Source organism: Taudactylus pleione, unplaced genomic scaffold (assembly GCF_031769625.1).
Source record: "Taudactylus pleione unplaced genomic scaffold, aTauple2 ptg000162l, whole genome shotgun sequence".
In the NCBI taxonomy this organism is placed as follows: domain Eukaryota; kingdom Metazoa; phylum Chordata; class Amphibia; order Anura; family Myobatrachidae; genus Taudactylus; species Taudactylus pleione.
The window spans coordinates 7,059,808-7,083,320 of NW_028284564.1; positions in this window are offsets into that span (position 1 = coordinate 7,059,808).

Here is a 23,513-nt window from a genome sequence, read left to right on the forward strand (position 1 = left end):
CCTGTTGCCCAGCACTTACAGTAGAATACAGTACAGTAGACATACAGTACTGTATACACTAAGGGACGTTTTCAATTTAGGGGTGGTCTATTTACTTTTTTTTAGTCGGTCTCGTCTTTTCACTCCAAGGGGTGTATTTACTGTACTAAGCAGTGTTAGGAGACAGAGTGAGAAGTGATAAAAAAGTGATAAGGTGTCAGTCAATCAGCTCCCAACTGTCATTTTTCAAACACAGCCTGTGAGATGACAGTTGGGAGAACATTGGTTGGCACTTTTTTCACTCAGCTCCCAACTGTCATTTTTCAAACACAGCCTGTGAGATGACAGTTGGGAGAACATTGGTTGGCACTTTTTCACCCATTGGAGCAAAAACATGTGATTGGCTAAAAAAAGTTTTGCAGATTACGTAATTTTGCCATGCATAAAATTATCGCTGTATTCAATTTGAAAGCTTTTCCGCCTACCGTAGGCGGGAAGTCAATGCAATATACAGTAAGACAGTATGTGAAAAAGTTTCGCCTACTGTATGAATAGCAGGCAGAAAAAATTGGTGAATTGGGGTGCAATGTTGCGGGAAGCCTTCAACGTGCAGCCTTAAGACAGTCCCCTAAAGGTACTGTAAACTGCGTAACTTTATTTTTTTTAAAAAGTCACAACACACTAAAAATTCACTTTCATTTTGGGGGCAGAAGAAAAAAAATTGGGGGGAAAAAGTGAAACTTGTAGATTTACTAAGATGGGAGTTCTATTTAAGAAGTTACTGTACTGTATGTTGCCCATAGCAACCAAACAGATTCTACTTCTCATTTATCTACAGTAGCACCTTCTAGAAGATACAGTAATACTTCTTAATAGCACTCCCATCTTAGTACATTTACCCCCTAATATATAAAATGTACTGAGTTTAGTAAGGGTTGGATAACAATACTGAACAAAAGTAGCGAAGACTTAAAAAAAAAAAAGCTCTACATGGGTATAACGTAGATCTGGGCATGCGCCTGAGATACGATGACGTACAGTATTGTAGGAAACACTCAAGCCAGGTGCAACCTTGGTCTTGCAGGCAGCTGTAGTGTAATGGTAAATAATCAAACCAATACATTACGCTGCCTGTACAACCCTTTTGCGGGTTCGAAACTTGAAAGGTTACACTTTTTGGGCCTGATTCAGACCCACTCGCGAGCGGCTGTCCACTCGCAAGTGGGTCGATGGTGTACACTGAGCATGCGCACGATGGAGGGAGCTCTGTTGGGCGCATGCGCGAGACGCGACGAGTGAAGGACTTTCCTTCGCTCGTTGTGTCTGATCAAAGGGGGCGTGCTGTCGATGTTGATTGACAGCACGCCCCCTTTGGTGGGCGTGCCGGGGGCATGCCTCCCGGATGGGGGCGTTCCCAAGGGAACGCCTACCGTCAGAAGCCGGCCCACTGACATCACTAGTGATGTCAGTGGGAGTGATTTTGGCTCTGATAGAGCCAAAATCACTCCGGGCCATGCGGTTGAGAAACTCAACCGAAGGCTCCGGCTCGCAGTGGCGATGGTCGCGATGGTCAGGACCATCACGACCATCAACCTGCACGCTCGTATAGGCTGTGGGTGGTGACCCACAGCTATACGAGCGTCCAGGAGGACGCTCCATTTTTATGGAGGACGGCCCTCATTCAGAGCGAGCGCTCTGCTCAGAGCATCCGGCTCTGAATGAGGGCCTTTATTTTTTATTATTATTACACAGTCAAGGTTACACTTTTTTGTCATAAAGTACTGTGGCATAGAAATACCAGAATTTCTGGATAATGTATTAGTGAAGATTTAAAACAAAATAAAATTACCGTATACAGTGTATACTTTAAAGGTCTCGAACCAGCGGGACAAGAAAATGGTAGATGCAGTAGGGCTAGGCATTAGCCCCCTAGACTACTGCATCTACTGTACTGTAGTTCCTAGAGTCAGGGAATCACTACAATGTCTACCATATTGTACTTACAACTACAGTTGTAAGTACCATATAATACAGACAACTGGGCATGCGCAGTGCTATGAGACTCAATACGCCACAGTGTAGCGCGAAACTAGCAATGCGGTATACTGTATGGCGTACCGTATGGAGCAGCAAACTACAGTACTGTAGCTGGGCACATCTACTGTACAATATATTGATTTTTGTAAGGGTTGGATAACAAGACTGAACTACAGTACTATAGTGAACATAAAAATAAAATAAATTATTTATTAATTATTAAATTATCAAGGTCTCGAACATAAGGAGAGAAGTGTAAGCAAGACGAATCACCTAAGCCCTTGCGCACAAGTCTCTCCAAGTCCTCTACAGTACTTTATGTGACATCTACAGTACCATACGATGAAGTACTCAGGCGTTTGTAGCGTAGAGGTAAGAAATCAAACTTCTACATTGCAGACGTCTGTACAACCCAGTTCCGGGTTCGAAACCTGGAAGCTTAAACTTTTTTTCATTATTATTAGACAGTCAAGGTTACACTTTTTATTTTTAATATCATTATTACACAGTCAGTGTAATAATAATATTAACACACTTTCACTGTGTGTGAATCATGACCCGCTACTGTACAGTATGATCTTCCATACTGTATGCCATACATAGCCATAGCACTACAAGGGTATGGCTATGGCGCAGCACCACTGGCAATGCATTGCAACCCCGCCACTGGGCATGCGCCAGAGATCCTATTTGTACCGTAACCCATCAGAACTGGCTATAAGTTACCACAACGCAAACTGTGCTGACATTGATGCAATTTTGCGGTTTAAACGTGGAGTCAGTTTGTACTATAGGGACCCCTCTCTTATACAGGGTCAACTATCAGTTAGTGAACATATTAAATTACTAAAGTTTCCAAGTCTAGGACAGCATTGTCATTGACACAAGTTTGCGTTCTGCATCACAGTCAGTATGTAATAAACAGCCTTCCCTACAAACTACTGTTAGTCCACTACTGTAGCACCTTATGAAGTCATGAATTTACTATTGTGTATACTGTGCGGTAAGTCTCGGACAGTGCAGAATGGCACAAGTGTGAAAATTCAACAGTACTGTTAGCAATACAGACAACTGGGCATACACCATGGCATAGCACTGCTTAATGTATGGCTTGGCTCCACTGGACATGCCACTGAAATCCGACCACTGGGCATGCGCAGACATTGACGCAATTTTGCGTTTTAAACGCGCAGTCAGTTTGTTATACAGAAACCAGTCTCTTTAACAGGGCCCATTGCCACTTGATGGTCATAATAAATCATTATAATGTCCACGTTTATGTCAGCGCCGGCATTGACGCAAGTTTGCGTTCTAAGTACTGTATGTACAATAATAAAAATCCTATTTTCTCTGTTTGACTCCCGAAGGATATGTCTTTCATCTGACACACTAAGTTCCTTTGGCCAACTACTGTGTTTCTTTGTGCTTCTTCAAAAGAGCTTGTACAGCACATCCTAAAACACCAGTCTGCTTTGAAATCTTTGCCTGGTAAAGATCTTGCTGATGTAGTATAACTACATTGTGTCTTGTTGCTGTGCTTAGTCTTTACAAGGTATATGACCTGTGACATGAAACTGTCTTGCACAATCTCACCTTTGTATCAGAGTTTGGCTGTTCCTCACCCAGTTTTAAGCCTCTTAAACAGCTGTTTCTGTTTCAGTTAATGACTGTGTTTCAACTTACATACAGCATGAAAATGATGATCATTATCACATGTTTGGTATGATTGGTTAATCATACACCTGACTATAATCCTACAAAATCCCTCACTTTGTGCAAGTTTACCTAGAAGAATTGTTTTGAATGTAAAGGGTGGTCACAACAAATATTAATATGATTTAGATTTCTCTTATGTTCATTCACTTTGCATTTTGTTAATTGATAAAAACTAAACTTTTAAGACTTCTATCTTTGAAAGTATTCTTACTTTGCAGCATTTCCAGTATTTTTTTCACACCTGCCTAAAATATTTGCACAGTATTGGGTGCGTGTGTATGTATATATATATATATATATATATATATGTATGTATGTGTGTATGTGTGTATATATATTTATATATATATACACACACACCATGTTAAATGACTGACAAGCTAAATTAATAAATCTGATATTAACAGAATCTAAAAAATTACTTGGAAAAGTAGAGGACGACCTTAATAAGTGTGAAGCAAGCCCATCCAAGTTCAACAATCTTGAGGGTTTTAAAAGAGATTTAGAGATTGTACAGAAAAACTTAAATGGGATTGAGAATGACATAATAGTATGCAAGCAAAGAAAGTATATTAGGGATAATAAGTATTATGACAATAATAAGATACAAAATTGGTCCCAGAATACTATGAGGAACCATCAAGAATCACAATATGGGAGATTTAGGCTAAGGAGTAATAGAAAAAATGGTAAAGATAACTATGAGCATAGACCTTATAAACATTTTCATAACCAGGCAGATTATTATTATGATGACCATGACTGGCATTTTGTGAAATACAACAAAAGGAAATATTCTACAAATCGGTCACCATATCAAATGAGATATGATCAAAGAAACCAATATCAAGATTGACAAATCCTCATAACAAGAAATAGATTGGAGTTTATTGAGGTCACCATCTTCTGAAACTGTACAGATACAGCATTTTTTAAGGAAAAATAAGGAGACAACTCTTCCACATGTACAAAGGAAAGAGGAAGTGTATCACAAACTAGACTCGCCACAAGGTCTAAAGAGAAGGTTCCATACAGGAGATGAGGAAAGAGGGGCAGTGGGAGTTTCTCCCAAAAAAAGAAGAGCTCAATTCAATCTACAAGAGCATGTAAGACAGGAATACTTAATGTCTCAGGGAAGCAACTTTCAAACCCAGGTTTTAGAAAAAGTCTAACATTTGCTCCAGATAGTCATGTGAACAAATTTGGTAATTTTATAGATTTAAACAAATTTGTAAGAAATCTAACATTACAAAGGTATTTTCAAAAAAAATCCAATGCATAAACTAGCATATGAACCCAAACAAAAACCACTAGCCTCCCTTCCTTCTAAATTTTATCTGGTCGCATCACAGGGGGAGTTTTGTTGAAATATTCTATAACTCAGTGAGAGAAGATTTTAGAAAATTAAAATAAAAAATAACTATTTTACTAGTAATATGAATTCTGGAGAAAGACAGGCAATGAAACAGTTAAAATCAGATGAAACAGTGGTCATCAAGCAGGCTGAGAAAAGGGGGCAGTTGTAGTTCAGAACAGAGATGCCTATCTGAATGAGGAATATAAGATCATAAAAGATTCCTCTACATATGAAAAATTAACAGGTGATACCACTAATACATACAAGGAGGAGTTGTTTATTTTACTGCATAAAACAAAGAATAATAGTATAATATCATTACAGAATTTAACTTTCTGTATTTGAAAAACCCTACGATACCTATATTTTACCATATCCCAAAGATGCATAAGAACAAAGACTGCCCCAGGAAGACCAATCATATCAGGGATGATTCCCTTATTGCTAAACTGCCTCACTTCATAGACCTTAAACTCCAGCCTTATGTCAAGGAATAATGGTCATACTTAAAATACTTGACTAGCCTATTAAAAGAGGTTCAAGACCAAAAATGGAGTACATCATCTAAATGGATAACTATAGATGTCCAAGTCTTGAATTCTTCCATCCCGCATAATAAAGGACTTGAAGCGGTAGAGAAAATCCTAATGGATGATGAAAAAAAATCAGCTAAAGAAAGAAAATTCATACTAGACAGTATTAAATATATTTTAGAACACAACTTCTTTAGATTTGAGGGAGAGTTTTTAGTTCCAAAAGCAAGGAACCGCTATGGGCCCAAAATTTGCACCAGAATTTGTCAACATATTTATGGGGGAGTGGGAGAAGAACTACATCTATGACACAAGATTTAAAATGAAAAATATTAGGTATTATCGAAGGTACATCGATGACCTTATTTAAAAGAGAGAGACCAATATGATTGATGACTTTATAAAACACATAAAAAAATTACCTGATCTTGAGGTTCGCCTACCAATATCATGAAAAAAGCATAGAATATCTAGATCTAAAACTGGAAAGTGGTAACCTGGAAAATATAAAGACTAGTACATTTTTCAAAGACACGGATGCAAACTGTTACATCCAATACAACAGGTGCCATTTGCCAATTTGGAAGAACAATGTGCCATACTCCCAGTTTTCGACAGTAAGAAAATACTGTAGCAGTGAAGATCAATACTGAGATCAAATCACAGCTATTAACAAATCAGTTCATAGAAAGAGGCTACATTCAGGAAAAAAATAGAGGAAGATCGTTTACAGGCCTTTAATAAAGATAGACAAAAACTGCTGGAAGATAAACCAAAAATCGAGCATAATGAAGGTGCAGAGCCTAATGGAAGACCATTTATTAATGATTTTAATAAAGAAGGCAAGAACATTGAAAAAACATTAGGAAAACACTGGGACGTATTACTAAGGGACCCAATTTTGGGACCTCATCTTCCAAATAAACTGAGGTTGATTTATAGAAAGGTGAAAAATCTAAAAAGCATAATAGCTCCCAGCAGTTTAAGGTCAATTAGACAACCAGAGGAGAGCTTCATCTTTCCTAAGAAAAAACCTGGGTGCTTCCCGTGCAACAAATGTATATGTTGCAAACATATGGAAAGAATCCCAGTTATATGGAAAGGTGAAAACAAACAAGGATACACTCTAAAACATGTGGTAAACTGCAATACGAATTTTTTCATATACAGAATTAGATGTGGCTGCAGCCTCTCTTATGTTGGAAAGACAATGAGACTATTAAAAGTATGCATACAAGAGCATCTAAGAAACATAGATAATAAAATAAGAACACATAGTTTACCCAGGCACTTTTTAGAGTGCCACAACTCAAAGGTGCAAAGCCTGAGTTTCACCATGTTAGAGTATATTAGAGAAGACCCTAGAGGTGGCAGTAGAGAAGTGAATTTATCAAAGAAAGTCATATTGGATCTATACATTGAACTGCTTGTCTCCTCTTGGTCTAAATGGAAGTAAAGATATTGATTCCTTTTTGTAAACCACCATATATGTTGGTGGCCTATATGTATATGTGTTTTTGGTAAAAAAAATATATCTTTTTTTCTCATAAAATACTTGTATTCAAGCTGTAGCACCAGTATGTCATAGATATACAGTGTATCACGGTTATATTGTGCTTTATGTTTAGAAGTGCTTATTTCGATTATTAGATGTATTTATTAATTTAAAAAAAATTCTAATCACTGTTTGGAATTGTAAAACATTAACAAAGCTGAAGGTAACTCAGATTGGAAGAAGTGTGTTAATAAAGGATTGGAACTGTGGCCTCTGTGTATGGGTACAACCATAGAGTTTAAATATATCTCTATGGGATCACTTATAGGATAGGAGTCATTAGTTGTGAACAAAAGTATATATATTAAAGGAATAAATAAAAATCACATAAAAAAATAATAATACATGAAAATAAATTAAATATATAAATTTATATTAATTAGTTTTACTATACATAGTACACTTAGTATTTAATGAACACAAAGGTATTACATAACACTTACATTCTTATATTGAATAATGCACACATATAGAATAAGGTAGAATGTATGTAAACAGAATAAGAATAGCTTATTCCTTTAGAAATATGTTAGTCCATTGAGCTAAATGATATTTAGGTTACACTATGGAAACATGCAAAACATAGGGCAATTAAATTAACAGGCTTGTCTGTGCTGCTTTGCCCAGTATAAGGTTAAGTAAGATAAGAGTAGCAAAGGAAGAATAGGAGAATCCAAACAGAGGCTTGGATTATACCAGGAAACAGAGCAGTATATGAGAATTCAAACTGAGGCTTGGAATACACCAGGAAGTGGTGTTACTCATTGTGGAACACAATTTAATAATTAAAATTATTTACAAAAGGTTAATAAATATATATTCTATTCCAAACAGAGTGTCAAAAGGGATTATAGCCCTTTATAATAGGGAGCTAAATTGGAAACATTTAACTAAAGAAAAGTGGAAGAAAAACTGGTTGTTACATAATGAATAATTACACTTACGCAATTGCCATCAAGCACAGAGGTATAAGAAGGGAGAATTGGCTAGTCAAATTTAATTCACTACATAGACAGAGTTCAGGAGACATCATCAGAAACAGAGGAATTGCTGCAAGTGCGTTAATATTGGCTCCTTTACTTCTACTTAAACTGCATGACAATATATTTGTTTTTAATTAAATATTATTGAATTTAGAATCTACTGTGCCCTGTGCCATTTCATGGAGGAGATTTGAAATATGCCATGTCATTGGATGCTTTAGAGAAAATAATTCATGCAGATTTGCGAAATGTAAGTTCCATTGAATGGTAATTGTGTAAAATAAAATAATATATATATATATATATAAAATTAAAAAATAAACAAGTGTGTATGTGCGTGTGTGTGTACATATCTGTATCCAGGTGAAATGATAAATAGTTCTGAAACATTGATAACTACATTATGAGTATGAGTATTTCTTCAAGTTGCCGTGAGTGCCGCCTATACCTACCGCTGATATATATACTGTGATATACAGTATATATATATATATATATATATATATGTATGTAAAAGTAAATAAATATTAAAAAATAAATAAAATGTTTGCCGTAATTATAGATCTGTGGCTGCTGGACACCTGGAGTTATCAGAATAAAAGTAGTATGTTAATACATGTGGTATACATCCTCTGCGGGTGCTAAAAACCTAGAGAAATCAGGATAGTAAAAATGTTAGTTTAATATGTGGGACCTTCATACTGGTTGTCACGGTTCTGCGGGCCGACCCTCAATATATGCCAATCTGAGAATCGCCGCCTGTGTCTTTTACATTTTACTTTAGCATGTGTGGTTAACTAAACCTGGTAACTGCCACCTGCAGATGAAAAATTTTATGCTAAAGCATAAGGTAAGCTTATGCTCTTACCTGCATACACAATTATCAATACTTAGTCAAAATAGGTAACATGAGCCATATGAGGCTTTGGGTCAAAAAAACACAGACCCAAAACTAGAATTAATGTTTAATTCAAGAATATAAAGCTTATGTACAAAAAGTTACAAAGAATATAATAATGTTAAAAAGAATCACACCATTGCTTACCATTTCCAGAAAATAAAATGAAATAACAAATTGGAGAAACAAACCACTCAGATCACATTGGATTAAATGGATCTGAGATGAGGCCTTCCCAGTGACGAATTAGGGATCATCTGTATCCTTCGATAGCCTCACTCAGAATGAACAATGGGCCAGGTTTGAGTCACATATTTATGCCTGCTTTTCCAGGCACTGCATCACCCCCCCTTTCAGCTGGCTGAAGCTCAGAGTTTCCTGGCCACGTGACCAGGGGTACTTTAATTACACATTCAGCTCTCTTTGAAGTTGGGAAGCAGGATGAGGTCAATAAACGTGCTCGGTGACTAAGTGATGAAATTCACACCTGCTATGACCGAGTGCATCCCTGTGTAAACAACTATTGTTTGATCACTGTTCCCAAACTGAACACAGGGCTCTTAATGACTGTTTTATCAAGGGTCTGTCCAGCTGTCCTAGAATTTCCACAGACATATTTATTTTATGCCCTATACAGCGAGACAGGTTTATGGCTGACTCAGGAAGACAGACCATCCTATAACCTCTCTTGCCCAGCTTCAAAAGGCTTGTCATCTTTCCACACGCAAAACAATGCTACATAAATGGACAAGGGAAAATTGTTTTTACCAACACAATATCATGTGCAGTTATGCCCATGCTGATGTGATATTAGCTTTTCTGCTACAATTGGTAAATGTTGATTATGAAATAACCTGTAGAAAATTAATTGTCATATTGGTCATGTTATGTTAAAAACCGATCTCAGTTTATAACAAACCCATCTTGGATAGGTAATATTGTTAATGATAAATTGCTACATTAAGTTTTTTTATCAAAATCCATTTACTGTAAAGGAATTCTTGGTATATAGTATAAATTACAACTATTATAAATGAGTACATTTCTTGGAAACACATATTGGCTACTACTGTGAATATGTACTAATGGATATTGTATTTGTAAAGAACCCTCATTAACCTTAACTAATTTACCCTCCTTTTCTAAAGACCCCTGATGAAGTCAAAAATGAAAAGCATTGAGTATTTTGAAAATAGATGTGATTTTCAGCAGAAAGCTGTATTACTATTAATGTAAGAACAGAGTTTTAATTTTTTTATAAATTTATTTTATTGGTTTTACACAAGACAGAAAGGTTGAATTTTTATTTGTTGGGTGATCTTGGTGCAAGGGTTCTACTTAAGAAGAAGAAGAAGACCTAACCATCCCACTTACCCAGAAACCTACACCTTATGAAAGGAGATAAAACTGTCTTTAAAAAAAATGGTGATCACAACTGGAGTAGCAGTCTCTTACCCCATGAACTTTGATTCCTTTTATCCAGATAAGCTAACACCCTCCTCTTATTTATTTGCTAACTATTTATTTATTTATTCTTAACATATTGAACTGTGTATTATATTGTGATTACTATCTTCTGTGCATAATTTGTTTTATCTATCCACATTAATACAGTACATGATTTTCTCTAAAACTCACAAGAATCCCCTCAAACCTCCAGGCAGACACATAATATCGACCAGTGGTTCTCTGTTTCATATGGTTTTCACAATTCTTGGATTCAATTTTGCAGCCACTTATCTCTCTACATCCACATTATCTAAAGACAATGCTAGTTTCCTGCAGGCCCTGGACCAACTTGGAACAATTCCCAAGAATGTCTTATTATTCACCATGGATGTCAGCAGTTTATATACATCTATTCCATGCAGTGGATTTGACAGCCATGAAGAATTTCTTAGAAGGTTTACAACAATCCATTAACATCAGTATTTATTTGTTTTTGCAGTTGCTTGAACTTGACCTGACTCCTAATTATATTATCCATGATGGTCATTTTTTTCCTAAGCTAGCCAGCTGTGCAATGTGGTCCAATGTGGCCCCATCTTTCATTTATTTGTGTTTATGTTTGAATAAAAAAATTTATTGAGCCATGCTGCAGTAAGTGGGAAGGTGCTTTTGTACAAAATATATAGTTCTTAGCGTGGATGGATAGTATCAATTCTTATGAAACTGATTAAATTTACCTTAAAATTTAATTCCTCAGAAATCGACTTGTAAAGGTGTGTGGAGCAGGGTGTTATTTCCACTAAATTGTTTTACCTACAGACAGATTGCAACACACTTCTAAAATGTTTGAGTCATCACCCGCCCATCCTTAAAAAAGGACTTCCAAAGTCTCAGAAGATGAGGACATTATGAATGACACATCTGTTCTATCACACAAACCACTTGATGGCATTGGTCGCTTTATAGCCCCTGAATTTGCTTTGAAATTGCTTAGAGCACAGAAATGAGAGGTGCAATCCATGGCAAGACAACAGTTTATGATCCCTTCCATTAAAAAGCAGCAATTCAACTATCTGGATTTGACTATGGAATACACTGATGCTAGTCCAGTGGTGCATCTAGCAGCCACAGCCCTTTGGTCCATAGTGGCATCTGATAAGGACTTACATTTCCCTTAATAACAAAAAACCTTTGATTGGCTATGGATGAGGCAGGAATAAAACAGATTAAGGGCCGTATTAAATTAGCTGCGAAAAGCCAGCGGAAACTTATCCCCATATTCAATTGTGTTGACTTTTCACAGTTGAGAAAACGCTATGCAATGTACCCAGCGGAAAAGTATCGCCTATGAATAGCTGTCGGAAAAAAGTGCAGAATTGCAGTTTTGTGGTGCAAAGGTGGGTAAACCACCCTGCACGCTTAGAACAGGTCCCCAAAGGTAAACTGCATCAAAAAAATCCTTAAAAAAATAAAGAACACCCCAAAAAGTGACTTTGAAAAAGGGTCCAAAAAAGTTCAAAGTTGGTGTACAAACTTAAAAACTAGCAAAATAGACTTTGTGGGGGGTCTACAAGTGTGGGGAGGTGTATTTTTGATTGCAGGTGCTTGCTGAAGGTGAGTTTTTAATGCTTTTTTAAGATCTCACTTTTGCGATTTTAAATCATGCTTGCACCTATTTTCATGTACCCCAAATTTGCTGGGACTAGTTATTTTCATCAAAAAAACCTGCTAAATGCTATTCTTCACCACTTGTGCAAATACTCTATTTAGCAGCTAAAGAGAGCATTTAAGTACCCCAAATTGCTTCAGCAGGGCTATTCGGGGGCATCTACCATGATCCCCAATGTTAGTGCATCTTTTGGGGGGTGTCAGGCTGATTTCCCCAAATCTGACAGCACTTTTCACCTGTTTGAGTTTCGCTGGGACGCATTTTCTCATCCTTTGGAATTGAATACGGGGATAAGCAGGGACGCGTGCTATACTTTTTCGCATACAAAACCAGAGATGTTGGCGAAAAGTCCAGCATGTGAAAAGTACAGGACTTTTCACGGCTAATTGAAAATGCCCCTATCTCGTAAAAACTGATATCACAAGAAACAATTTTCTTATATCCTTTAAGAAGTCAGGATGCCATAAGTGTCCAAACTGTGTGACATGTAACTATTTGCTGCCAGGTCCTTAACTAAAACAACAACATTATGGAAAAGTATTTAAATTAAATATCCAATACATATTTCTACATGAAAGACTTTTATCCAATTACTGATGTGTCCTCCTACATCTATCCTCAATACACTATGCAGCATGACATGCCTGGCATGACTGAGCTGCCAGATCCCATGCAACTGTGCTAGAATTGGGCATCTTTTGCATTGATTAATTTGATATGTGACACTTGTATATCTGTGTGTGACTGTCTAACCTTGCTTTGGCCTTGCTTATGGAAACCTACCAAATTATCGTCTGAGAAAGTTTTTGCTTTTTTCATATATTCTTTAATATACTGGGAGCTAAAACATTGTTGAGGCTTTTAAGCTATTTTAAAAAATATTAGGTTTGTTCAATAAGATTTTGTCTAAAATGGGATCTATTTTTAAAGTATTGCAGTGTTTGTTTAATTTATTCCTGATAAATATTTTGTGATAATTAAACCTGGTTATGAGTGAAGTAATTATCTGTCTTTTTGTGATTTTCACAATATTCCAAATGACTACTTCTGTCTGTAGTTCTGGATGTAAGCAACATTTCTTGTACTAGGACCTCTGGATGCCCTATTTCTTTAAACCTTTCAACATATATAAATAATTAAGATTCACATCTTTCAACATCTTTGCTATTTCGTTTTACTCTGAGTAAACTCAATAAAATAATCCATATCACCATCCCAGTTACAATCATCTATATACCATTTGTTACATTTAGACTGTTCGTAATATAGTGCATTATATATAAACATAATTTCCCAATGGTCCTCCTGTAAAATAGCAAAGCTGCGGGCAAAAAAATCCCCATAACAGTACCACAGAATTGCAGATAAAATATATTGAAAAATGTAAAATAATCATGTGGAATGATACAATGTATATTTTTAAATAAAAATATTTTGTGGTTATTATGCTTTTCTAAGTCTGTATCAAAGAAGACTCAATTCTTTGTGTATTGATACAATAGATATACAGAGCAATTTTCCCTGAATTATGAGCCAATAGTTGAAAGCATCCCATTTCATTACTCTTTATACAAATTATTTGATTAGTGAAGATCGTAAAAATAATTTAATAAAAAAAAAAAAAATTTGTAATTCCACACTAGTTATTTTTATGATCACATGTGGATGAGGTTCGTCATATACAGGGAAACCTAAGAGAGAGCTTAAAATTAGGATGCAAGAAAATGTGAGAAACTTTAAATATGGAATTGTGACTCACAGCTTTTTTAAATATTTTGCTATGATTCATAATAAAACCCCAGATAACTTTAAATGTAAGTTATTAGATATTGTATAGCCACTTCTAATTGGTGGCAATAGGGAACTAGCATTATCCAGAGGTGAGACATAATGATTTGAGAATTTAAATATTTTGATCAACATGGTATCAATTAAAAGAAAGATATGGTCTCTTTCCATTGTAATTACTAAATATAATTATCCATATTTGAAGCAAATATTAATTAGTAGAACAATTTGTTGATATTCAAAGTAAACATTACAATAAGCATGTTAAACAATTTGCAGTTTTGTATATTTAATTCCTCATTACTGGAGAATTTTAATAAATTACAGATATCACACAAACTTTTCCATATTCCAGTTTGAACCCCTTGTCATCTGAATATACACATAAACTGCATATGACAGGTCCCACTCAATATCTGCTAGGAGGCATCCTGCTTGCCCAAAAAACAATTACTTAATTCACCAGTCTGGAGGACCAGTAGGGATTGCTGTTAGCTGAAGAGACAGGTTCTGGAGCCAATGCCATGGGCACTGGTAGTTTTGCCTATGACCATCCTGGTCATAGGCAAAACTACTGTCTTACTGGCTTGACAATCAATGGGACTCTTCTCAGAGAAGTCACAATGCCTGGCCAGCTGACCCCCACCAAACTTTATAAATGATGCAGATGGTGCTCCCATCTTTTGGCCCATCTCTCTCTCCTCCTTTGACTGCCTGCACAGTGTGGCATATAATGTGAATCTGCAGCATGCATTGGGGCATATTCAATTGGGTGTGAGGTTTAGCAAGGAAAAAACCTTGCTTCCCTCGCACAAAATTTTGGATTACCGCAGGTATGCATGCTCCCAATACTCATAGTATCCAATTTAAAAAAGTGGTTGCAGGGTTTTCAGAGCTGAAAACCTCACACCACGTAAAAAAATAAAATAAAATAAAAGTCACTTACCTGCCTGGGGGTCTCCGGTGGTCTCCATGGCTCCCAGTGGCCTCCCCTCCATTTTCTCACAGGGAAGGGGGCATGTTGGGAGTCACGGGGGCTGCAGGAAGGCACAAGGACTGCTGGGAGATGTAGTTCTCCCAGTGCCCATTCCAGAATGCACAAATAATTAATAATAAATACAGATATGTAATGAATAAATAAACTTTGTCAAAGGACAAATAAATCTATTTAATTGCTGAAAATTGTAAAAATTCCATATACATCAAACATCATTGGCCAATGTAACACATTTTGAAAAGATACAATATATAATAATAAGTAACCAATCAATGTTGATCAGTGATACAATGTATAACAATGACTAATTGTCAATAATTTGAGATACCGCAAAGATTAAATCAAGTGACTAATAAATGCTGATTAATGAGGATACAGACATCCCTTATATTTGTGGATTCTTTCTTAATGTTACTGCCTTATAATATATTATGAAACCATCAAAAGACACAGGGCTTTGAGCTGTATTTAAACAGACATAATGATCTGTAATGTTCCTATAGGCTGTCCTGGTTAAAATTGATAATAACCCCAAAGAATGGATATGTCATGGAATCACAGTACCTCACTGTTAGATGTGGACCAGATAATGATAGTCCTCAAATTAGAAATGTCCCATATGATAGTGACATCCAATCACTCACCAGTGGCATCAGCAAAACCTCTTGCTCACATTCAATCCCGGCTCATATCTCAACATGTTGTACTGTAAAAACAAAATAGTCTGGGCAGTAACTCTAGTGTCCTTAGGCAGTGGGCAACAGACATTTGGTCCCGCTGACTCAGATGCAGAGACCGCTATCTGCACTGTGTCCCAGTTCAAGATTCCTGGCCATCCACGGCTTGAACACATGATCCCGGATGGCGACTGTGATGTCTGGCAGTGTGGTATTTGTGAGCTGATAACCTCTGTGGGGTATGGACTGCTCTGCCTCTCCAATAAGTCACAGCTTAGTGCAGATGCTAAAAGGCCAAGTGAATGTGGACTGTAAACAAATTGCTGGAAATGCTGGTGATCAAAAAAATGCTGATATATTCTCTGACACGTTTCTTCCCATCAGGATTTCCTCAGTGTGTCATTGGCTTTATTCCAGTTATGCTTAGTGCTGTAGAAGGTGAGTAATTAAGGACAAATTAAGCTAATTGGAAACTACCAATTGCTCAATTAGTCTTCAGGGGGGGTGCTGGGGTTCCAGAGCAAGCCCCACTGATTTTTCCTAAAAATAATTATTTTAGGAAAAATCAGACTTGCTCTGAAGGTGTGAAAAATAAAAACCTCCCGGAGTACAAAAAAGAAAAAAAATATGCACCTAATTGAATAGCAAAAATCACGCACCTACAGGAAAAACCTCGCCGTTGCAGGATTTTTGCAATTCTCGCCCTGAATTGAATATGCCCCATGTGGGGCGTATAATGTAAACATTTTAAGCGCAGTGACATTTCAGTTTAACCTGGTGATAGGAGTGTTAAAAATGCATCTAAACTGTATTTCACAATATCAAAATTACTATATCTCCTGGGGGGCCCCCAGACATTATTTTCAAATTTACATCCCACTTTGGCAATCACATTTATAGGAATGATTCAATTAGCCATGAGTTGGATGACACTTGCTTAACACGTCTAAAGAAGCGCACGGCCGTGACTTTTTGCTATCCAACTAGAGAAACTGTGTTAAGTTAACAATATCAACAGTATTAATAGGAATTTGCAGGGATTCTAGTTTCCAGCCTCTAAGTATGTGAAAAGTAAGGGAAAATATTTTAAGGTAAAAATTTTGGAACTCGGGGCCGGATTCAGAGATGGACGATAATGTGATTGCAGCTGCATTTCCACATGGAACGCATCAGTGAAATATTCTAATGATTCCAAATAGCACCAAAGCATAAGATCGCAAGGGTTAAGTTATCTATGCCCATGCAACAGTGTTTAGACCTTTTAATGACCACTCCCCGTTACCATACCCAAATGCTGACAGCCTGTCACTCACTTTGCAATGCATTCCTCTGTGCATCTGCAATCACAGTGCGATCGCTGCTCACACAGTGTGGCTTATATGCATGAACAATGACAACCAATCGATTTGCACACATAATTGCCATTGCGTTCATCTTTGAATCAGGCCCTCAGTGCAGAGTCTCTGGTACACCCAGTGATCACTGTGAATTTTAACATGTTTCATACACAACTGAAAGCAATATATTTCAACCATCTTTTGTCTGACATTATAACAAAATATTGGTTTTAATTCCCTTCCTTTATATGTCAAACAGATAACATTACAACATTGTAAATCCACTCCTACTGATTAAGGATAAGTTTAATATAATTAATAATAGAACATAAAATAATAGAGACACACTGTGGGAAAATCTATAGTTTTTAATACACCTTTTCCCATTTATGATACACTTTATTTACAGTCTTTTTCTTTATTTATTTAAGACATATACTGTATTTCACTGGTTTTTGTCCCATTGAGGATAACATTTTTTTAAAGTATATTGTATAAAATCAAATATTATTATTTAAGAAACTCAATTTAATTTGTGTGTCATTGTAAGACAACGCTTCACTTTCCTCTATTTTTTTTATTAAAGCACACCTGAAATAAAATAGAATCATTGGCCCAGAAAGAGTGGGTAAGAAAATACCTACAAGAAATGACAACTCTTTGAAGCAATACTGGAAGACATTTTTAGAACACAGCTGATCCCACTTAAATATAAATGTGGCAAAGTTCTGAAAATATTCCTCTGATAGAAAAATGAAATGCTTACACAAGCTTTAATCTAGCTCTGGGCTTTTGCCAAAACATACATTCTAAGTAGGATTTAGATAGAATTGCTTTTTGGAGCTTTGTGTTATTTTCTGTTATAAAGATAAGGTGGTTAAATTTCTAAGACATTGACATGATTTTAAAACAATTTATTTCATATGAAAAAAAACGCAATATGTATTAAGTTAAATTTAAAATAAAGCTGGCATTCCCTTTTTTACCTTATCTATGTATTATGATTATATTTTCCTGTAAGCATTTCCAGAAGCCAGAATGTAAGACTTCTAAAGTGAGTGAAAACTCCTATCAATCAAACATCACTTATTGTAGGAAGCCACACTTCATTTAAGACCCAACATTCGGTAATTTAGCGGTGCTGGAATGGCTGTGTCGAGGTGAAAAGGTCCTTACTGAACTGTGTACTGCAGTGGTTTCACAATGGAATGGCAGAACACTTTTTATATACATATGTTACCTGGTGTTTTTTACATTACTGGAAAATGGAAAAAAATCTTAAAATATTACAATCCAATAGCTAAATTACTTGACAGTTACATTGATTTTTTTTTGGATTAATGCCAGACTCAATGCCATTTATGTTTTACAAGTACAAGTGAAACCAAATAATGTAGAGTATTTCATGACAAACATAGTTGAGTAGCTACACTTTGTTCATAGACATACTGTAACTTGAATCATAACAAGTAATAAAAACAAGTAAAGTAAACAGTCCATATAATGTGGGTGGTATTTTGACTATAGATTTATTTTTGTTCCCATTTCTTTGGGGAGGAGTGTAGTGTAGAATGAAAAAGTGTTAGGTACCTTAATGGCAGTGTACAGTAATGTGTTTAAACTCTTCCCTTAACCTGGTACAATAAGAGCAGTTAAAGATATCTATACAAACAAAAACATAAACCCCACCTGTGTCCATATTTCTCCTGTTTTATAAATGTCTTACAGTAAAGCTTTAAAGAGTTGACATTTCATGCAGGTATATTCTTACCCATTGTTTCTTGGAAAATAATTCAGTTTATTTTTTATCCATAATTGAATGACTTCAGGCAAATACTGTATCATGTCAATGGCATCCCTCCCCTTGGTGACACTCGGTGTGGATATGATTGTAGTGATCATGACCGGCAAAGGGGGTGTGGCCTTGCACATAGGGGGCATGGCTTGAACCCCCAATTTTAGTCACTCTGGGGGTCATGGAGATGCACACTGCCCCCAGGAACCAGTCTCTGTGCAGTGTTGGCTCCCTCACTGTGGCAGGAGCCAAGTGCTACATGTAATGCTACAGTGCAGCACCTGGCTCCTGTCACTGAGGAGGAGTCAGCACTTTGGTTTCACCCCTCAGCAGGTGACACCCGGGTGTGGTCCACACCCCCCCTTGTGAAGCCACTGTATCATGTAGGTAATTGAGTCCACAGAATGGCTCCTAATTAGATTATTATAAGGCATTTTCATGACTCTTGGGAAATACAAAACTCCATCTTTAGCTGGTATAGTAGTGTTATTTATCTTCTTCCATCTTGACATACTTAGCCCCTACAGTACTTACTCCCAGGACTATAGCTAGGGGTGTGCAACCGGTGTTGCTCCACAGAGTGTCATGAGTTCTAAATTTTAACAGAGGGATTAAGTGAACTTCTTGTCTCTATGTCCTCCATGTCTCACATTTCTGGCACAGCACCTCATACAAATTGATAGGAACAGTATCCATACTTAAAAACACTGTTTTTAATCCAAAAAGGAATTGTTGGATGAGTTGTGCTGGTGGAGAATCAAAGTGGAGTACTGCCTAACTCATCTAAAACTATGTACACACACTACAATGGTGTGACCAAGCAACATGGCAATGTGATGTAATGATACATCGTGCACACTGTACACACTGCATGATCTGGAATATGATGGTGAGATGGATCATTACATGCTGCATGTAGCTTCACCAAATCATTCATTGCATTGTCCCATTGACATGCAGGACATCAGTAGCACTGTTGCGATGAACTACAGTCAGGAACAATGGAACGGGTGTACACACTATACGATGTTTATGATATACAATATATCATTCAATTCAACTCAAAAATGGGCTTTACTGTAGACCCTTCATTTGCCAGTGTATACATGTAATACTATGAAGATGCCATTATATTGACCTGTGGGAAAAAATTATCTAGTTTAAGAAAAATTGTCCAAAAACTTTATATAGACAGAAACAACCACTGGACAGTAAAAATACTATTTTCTAAGCATGTATAGCAACAAAGCAATACAGCTAAAGATTTTGATCAACCAATAAAAACATTATATTGATGAAAGCGTTCTGAAGGTTATATATCAGATTACCATAATCATACTTACAGTATGTGATCTCTTATTAGATAACGTAAACCTAGCTCCATGCTCCTGAATTGACCCTTATCTGTGCTTTTACTGTTAACAGCATTAGGTGAAAACCTTTTCTGTGTTGCTGCCTGTTTCTGGCTTATTGGGACAAGTGGAATTTTACTTTTTAGAATTCCACCCTCTATAAATCCTACATTTGCCCATGGATAGAAGTATATCCTGTGTAGTTGGTTGTGCATCAGACATCAGTGAACTTGGATATCAGTGCATTTGGATTAAAGCCTTGTCCTCCAACCAGGAGGGTGGTAGAGGGTAGATTTGCCTAAGGCACAAACAAACCTTTCACTTGCCAAGGTTAAGAAGACTATCTTTCCACCTGTTACTGGCTACTTTGGTGGATGACTTACAGATGTGTCCTCATACATATAGAATCCATATGCCATACAGTGCGAGATGGGCAGTGTAGAGGAAAATCTGATATCGCATCAGCATGGGCATAACTGCACATGATATTGTGTTGGTATAAACATGTTTACTTTCCCTTGTAAATTGGTATGTAGCATCCTTTGTATGTGCATAGGTGACAAAACTCCTCTGGACTAGTCCCCTTTGAAGATGGGCAACAAAGGTTGTAAGAAGTTTTGTTTCCTGCATCAGCCATAATTATGTCCAATTGTATATGGCATATAAGAAAAATGTCTGTGGAAATTACAGGACATCTGGCCAGGCCCTTGATAAACAGTCATTAAGAGCCCTGTGTACTGTGTAGGGTCAGAGATCAAAGAATGGTTGTTTATACCGAGAGACATTCAGTCTACAGATGTGTATATTTCCTCACCTAATCAGTGAGCAGGTTTATTGACCTAAGCCTAGGTTCCCAAACCTTACAGAGAGCCATAGGTATAATAAAAGAACACCTGCTCAGGTGGTTGGGAAACCCAGACGCTTCAGCCAGCTGGACAATCCACTCTGAGCTGACAAGAGTTAAAATCAACCCTGGGAGGGGTGAGGGGGTGCCTGGAAAGCAGGCATAAAGATGTGACCCAACCCTATTTTGTTGTTCATTCTGCATGAGGCTATGAAAGGATACAGATGTTCTAAAGTTTTCCATTGGGACGGCTTCATCCCAAAACCATTTAATCCAACCGAGTGGTTTGTTTCACCAATTTATTATTTTAGTTTAGTTTTGGAAATTGTAAGTAAACTGTGTGAATCCTTTTAACATTATTATTTTCTTGTAACTTTTTGTAAATAAGCTTTGAAGATATTCTTCAATTAAACAGTAATTCTAGTTCTGGATCTGTGTTTTTATGACCCAAGGCCTCATATGGATCATGTTACCTATTTTTACTAAGTGTGCATAATTTTAGTTTTAACACTAAAGAGGGGCTTTATACCGTGACTTTGGCAAAAGTGTGTTTGACAACACATCTGTAGCAGCCAACTATGAGCAGAGGGCCTGATTCATACCCAGTTGCAAGCGCTGAGCGCTCGCAACCGGGTCGATGGTGGCCCAGAGCGCAAGCACATGATGGAGCCAGCTCCATCCTGCACATGCGCAAGACCTGGATAGCGATGGACACTCCGTCACTCCGGGTCTCACAACAAAGGGGACGAGCTGTCAATGTTCAGTGATAGCTCGCCCCCTTTGGTGGGCGGGCCTGGGGGGTGGCTGCCCAAACGGAGGTGTTCCCATGAAAATGCCTGTCATTTGGGGGTCATGTCAGTGGAGAGCTTCTGGCTCTGTTAGAGCCGAAAGCTCTCTGGGGCTTGCGGCCACGAGACCCTACCACAAGGGTCTTGTTGCAAGCCTGATGGTCATGGTGGTCATGACCCACAGCTATGCGAGCGGCCAGGAGGCCGTTCTAACAAAAAAAAGCCCAGCCCTGATTCAGAGCAAGCGCTCTGTCAGAGCGACCGGGTCTGAATCAGGGCCAGAGTTTGGATGAACAAACAAATGTAAGTAATGAAAATATGCTCTAAAACTAGAATTAACACACCAAACTCTACTGATGCCAAACAAAAAACCCAAAATTCCAAGTTATATTTTTTTACAAGAATTAGTAAATTTTGGAACCTGTAAAACTTGTAAAAAGTACTTGTCATTGGGCGGCAGGACACATTCTGTACAGTTTGTATGCTCTCCCCAAGTTTGTATTGGTTTCCTTTAAGTTCTAACCAGTTTCTTACAAAAATATGTAGATAGATAAACCCCAATGTATTCTGTTCTGCCTCACTTCCACTATAAACAGACAATTCAATGAAAAGCAATGTTTGCAATGTGCTGTCAGAATGGTATGGAAACACTAACAATGGTGGCACATCGTGACTACAACATTGCTTTTTTTTACCTTGCATCCTCATAGGGGTGTTTAGATGTTGGATTTCTGTAAGTATTGACAATGTGCACAGCTGCATATTGCAACCAAACATTGCTCTAAATTGAAATTGTCCTCTTAACAGTGTTTATGAAGTTGGTGGTAGAGGAGGAGGAATATTCATAAACCCCTCTATCCATAGTTTTCTAATCAAAGCAACATAAGTGGAAGTGCCCAATTACCATGTATCCAGCATAATTTACATGATTACGGACTGATGAACATCTGATATAAATTCAATCAATCTGATGTTGATAATGTATCATTCAATAAGCAAGCAGGAAATGCATTCATCTTGATGTGATAGCAAGTTTACAAATCATGCTTATTGTCTGGTGGATAATTCTCTGTATAGTAACGTTATCGTGAACAAATGCTCAAATATTCCTCTTTATATTCAACCATACTCTCTTTAGAATGAAAGCTTTTGCAAGTAGGACCATCTCCCCTCTTTATTCTCTACATTATGTATGTCCTGCATTGTACTGTACTGTAAGTCACGTATTTATGTACTTTGTAAGGTTCTGCAGAACATTTGTGGCACCCAGGGCCGTAGCTAGGGTAGTGCGGCTGGTGCCATCGCACAGGGCACCACAGGGCAGGGGGCGCTGTTTGGGTCTGTCAAATTTCTGTTTATTATCATTCTTGCTTGTAGCTTCCTCTTATTTCATCCCCAGCATCTCCTGGCCTCCCTTATCTCTTCCCTGTCACTTCCCCATGAAGCCATGGCCCTTTTTGGGTGCATTATGTCCCTTTGAAAAATGAGGGGGCGCCAATACTCTTTCTGGCACAGGGCACCAAATAGTCTAGTTATGGCTCTGGTGGCACCATATAAATAAAGGATAATAATAATTATGTAATCTGAGCACTGTCATTTTTGGAGAGCTATGCACTTGCCTGTGTCAGTACATATTCATGTAAATTGACATGCTTCATTACCTTTGTGGCATTGTATAAATAAAAGATAATAATAAAAATTAGGCTATTGCAAATAGAATTTCTGTTGTTGTTTCCGACAGAGATTTGAACATTTTATA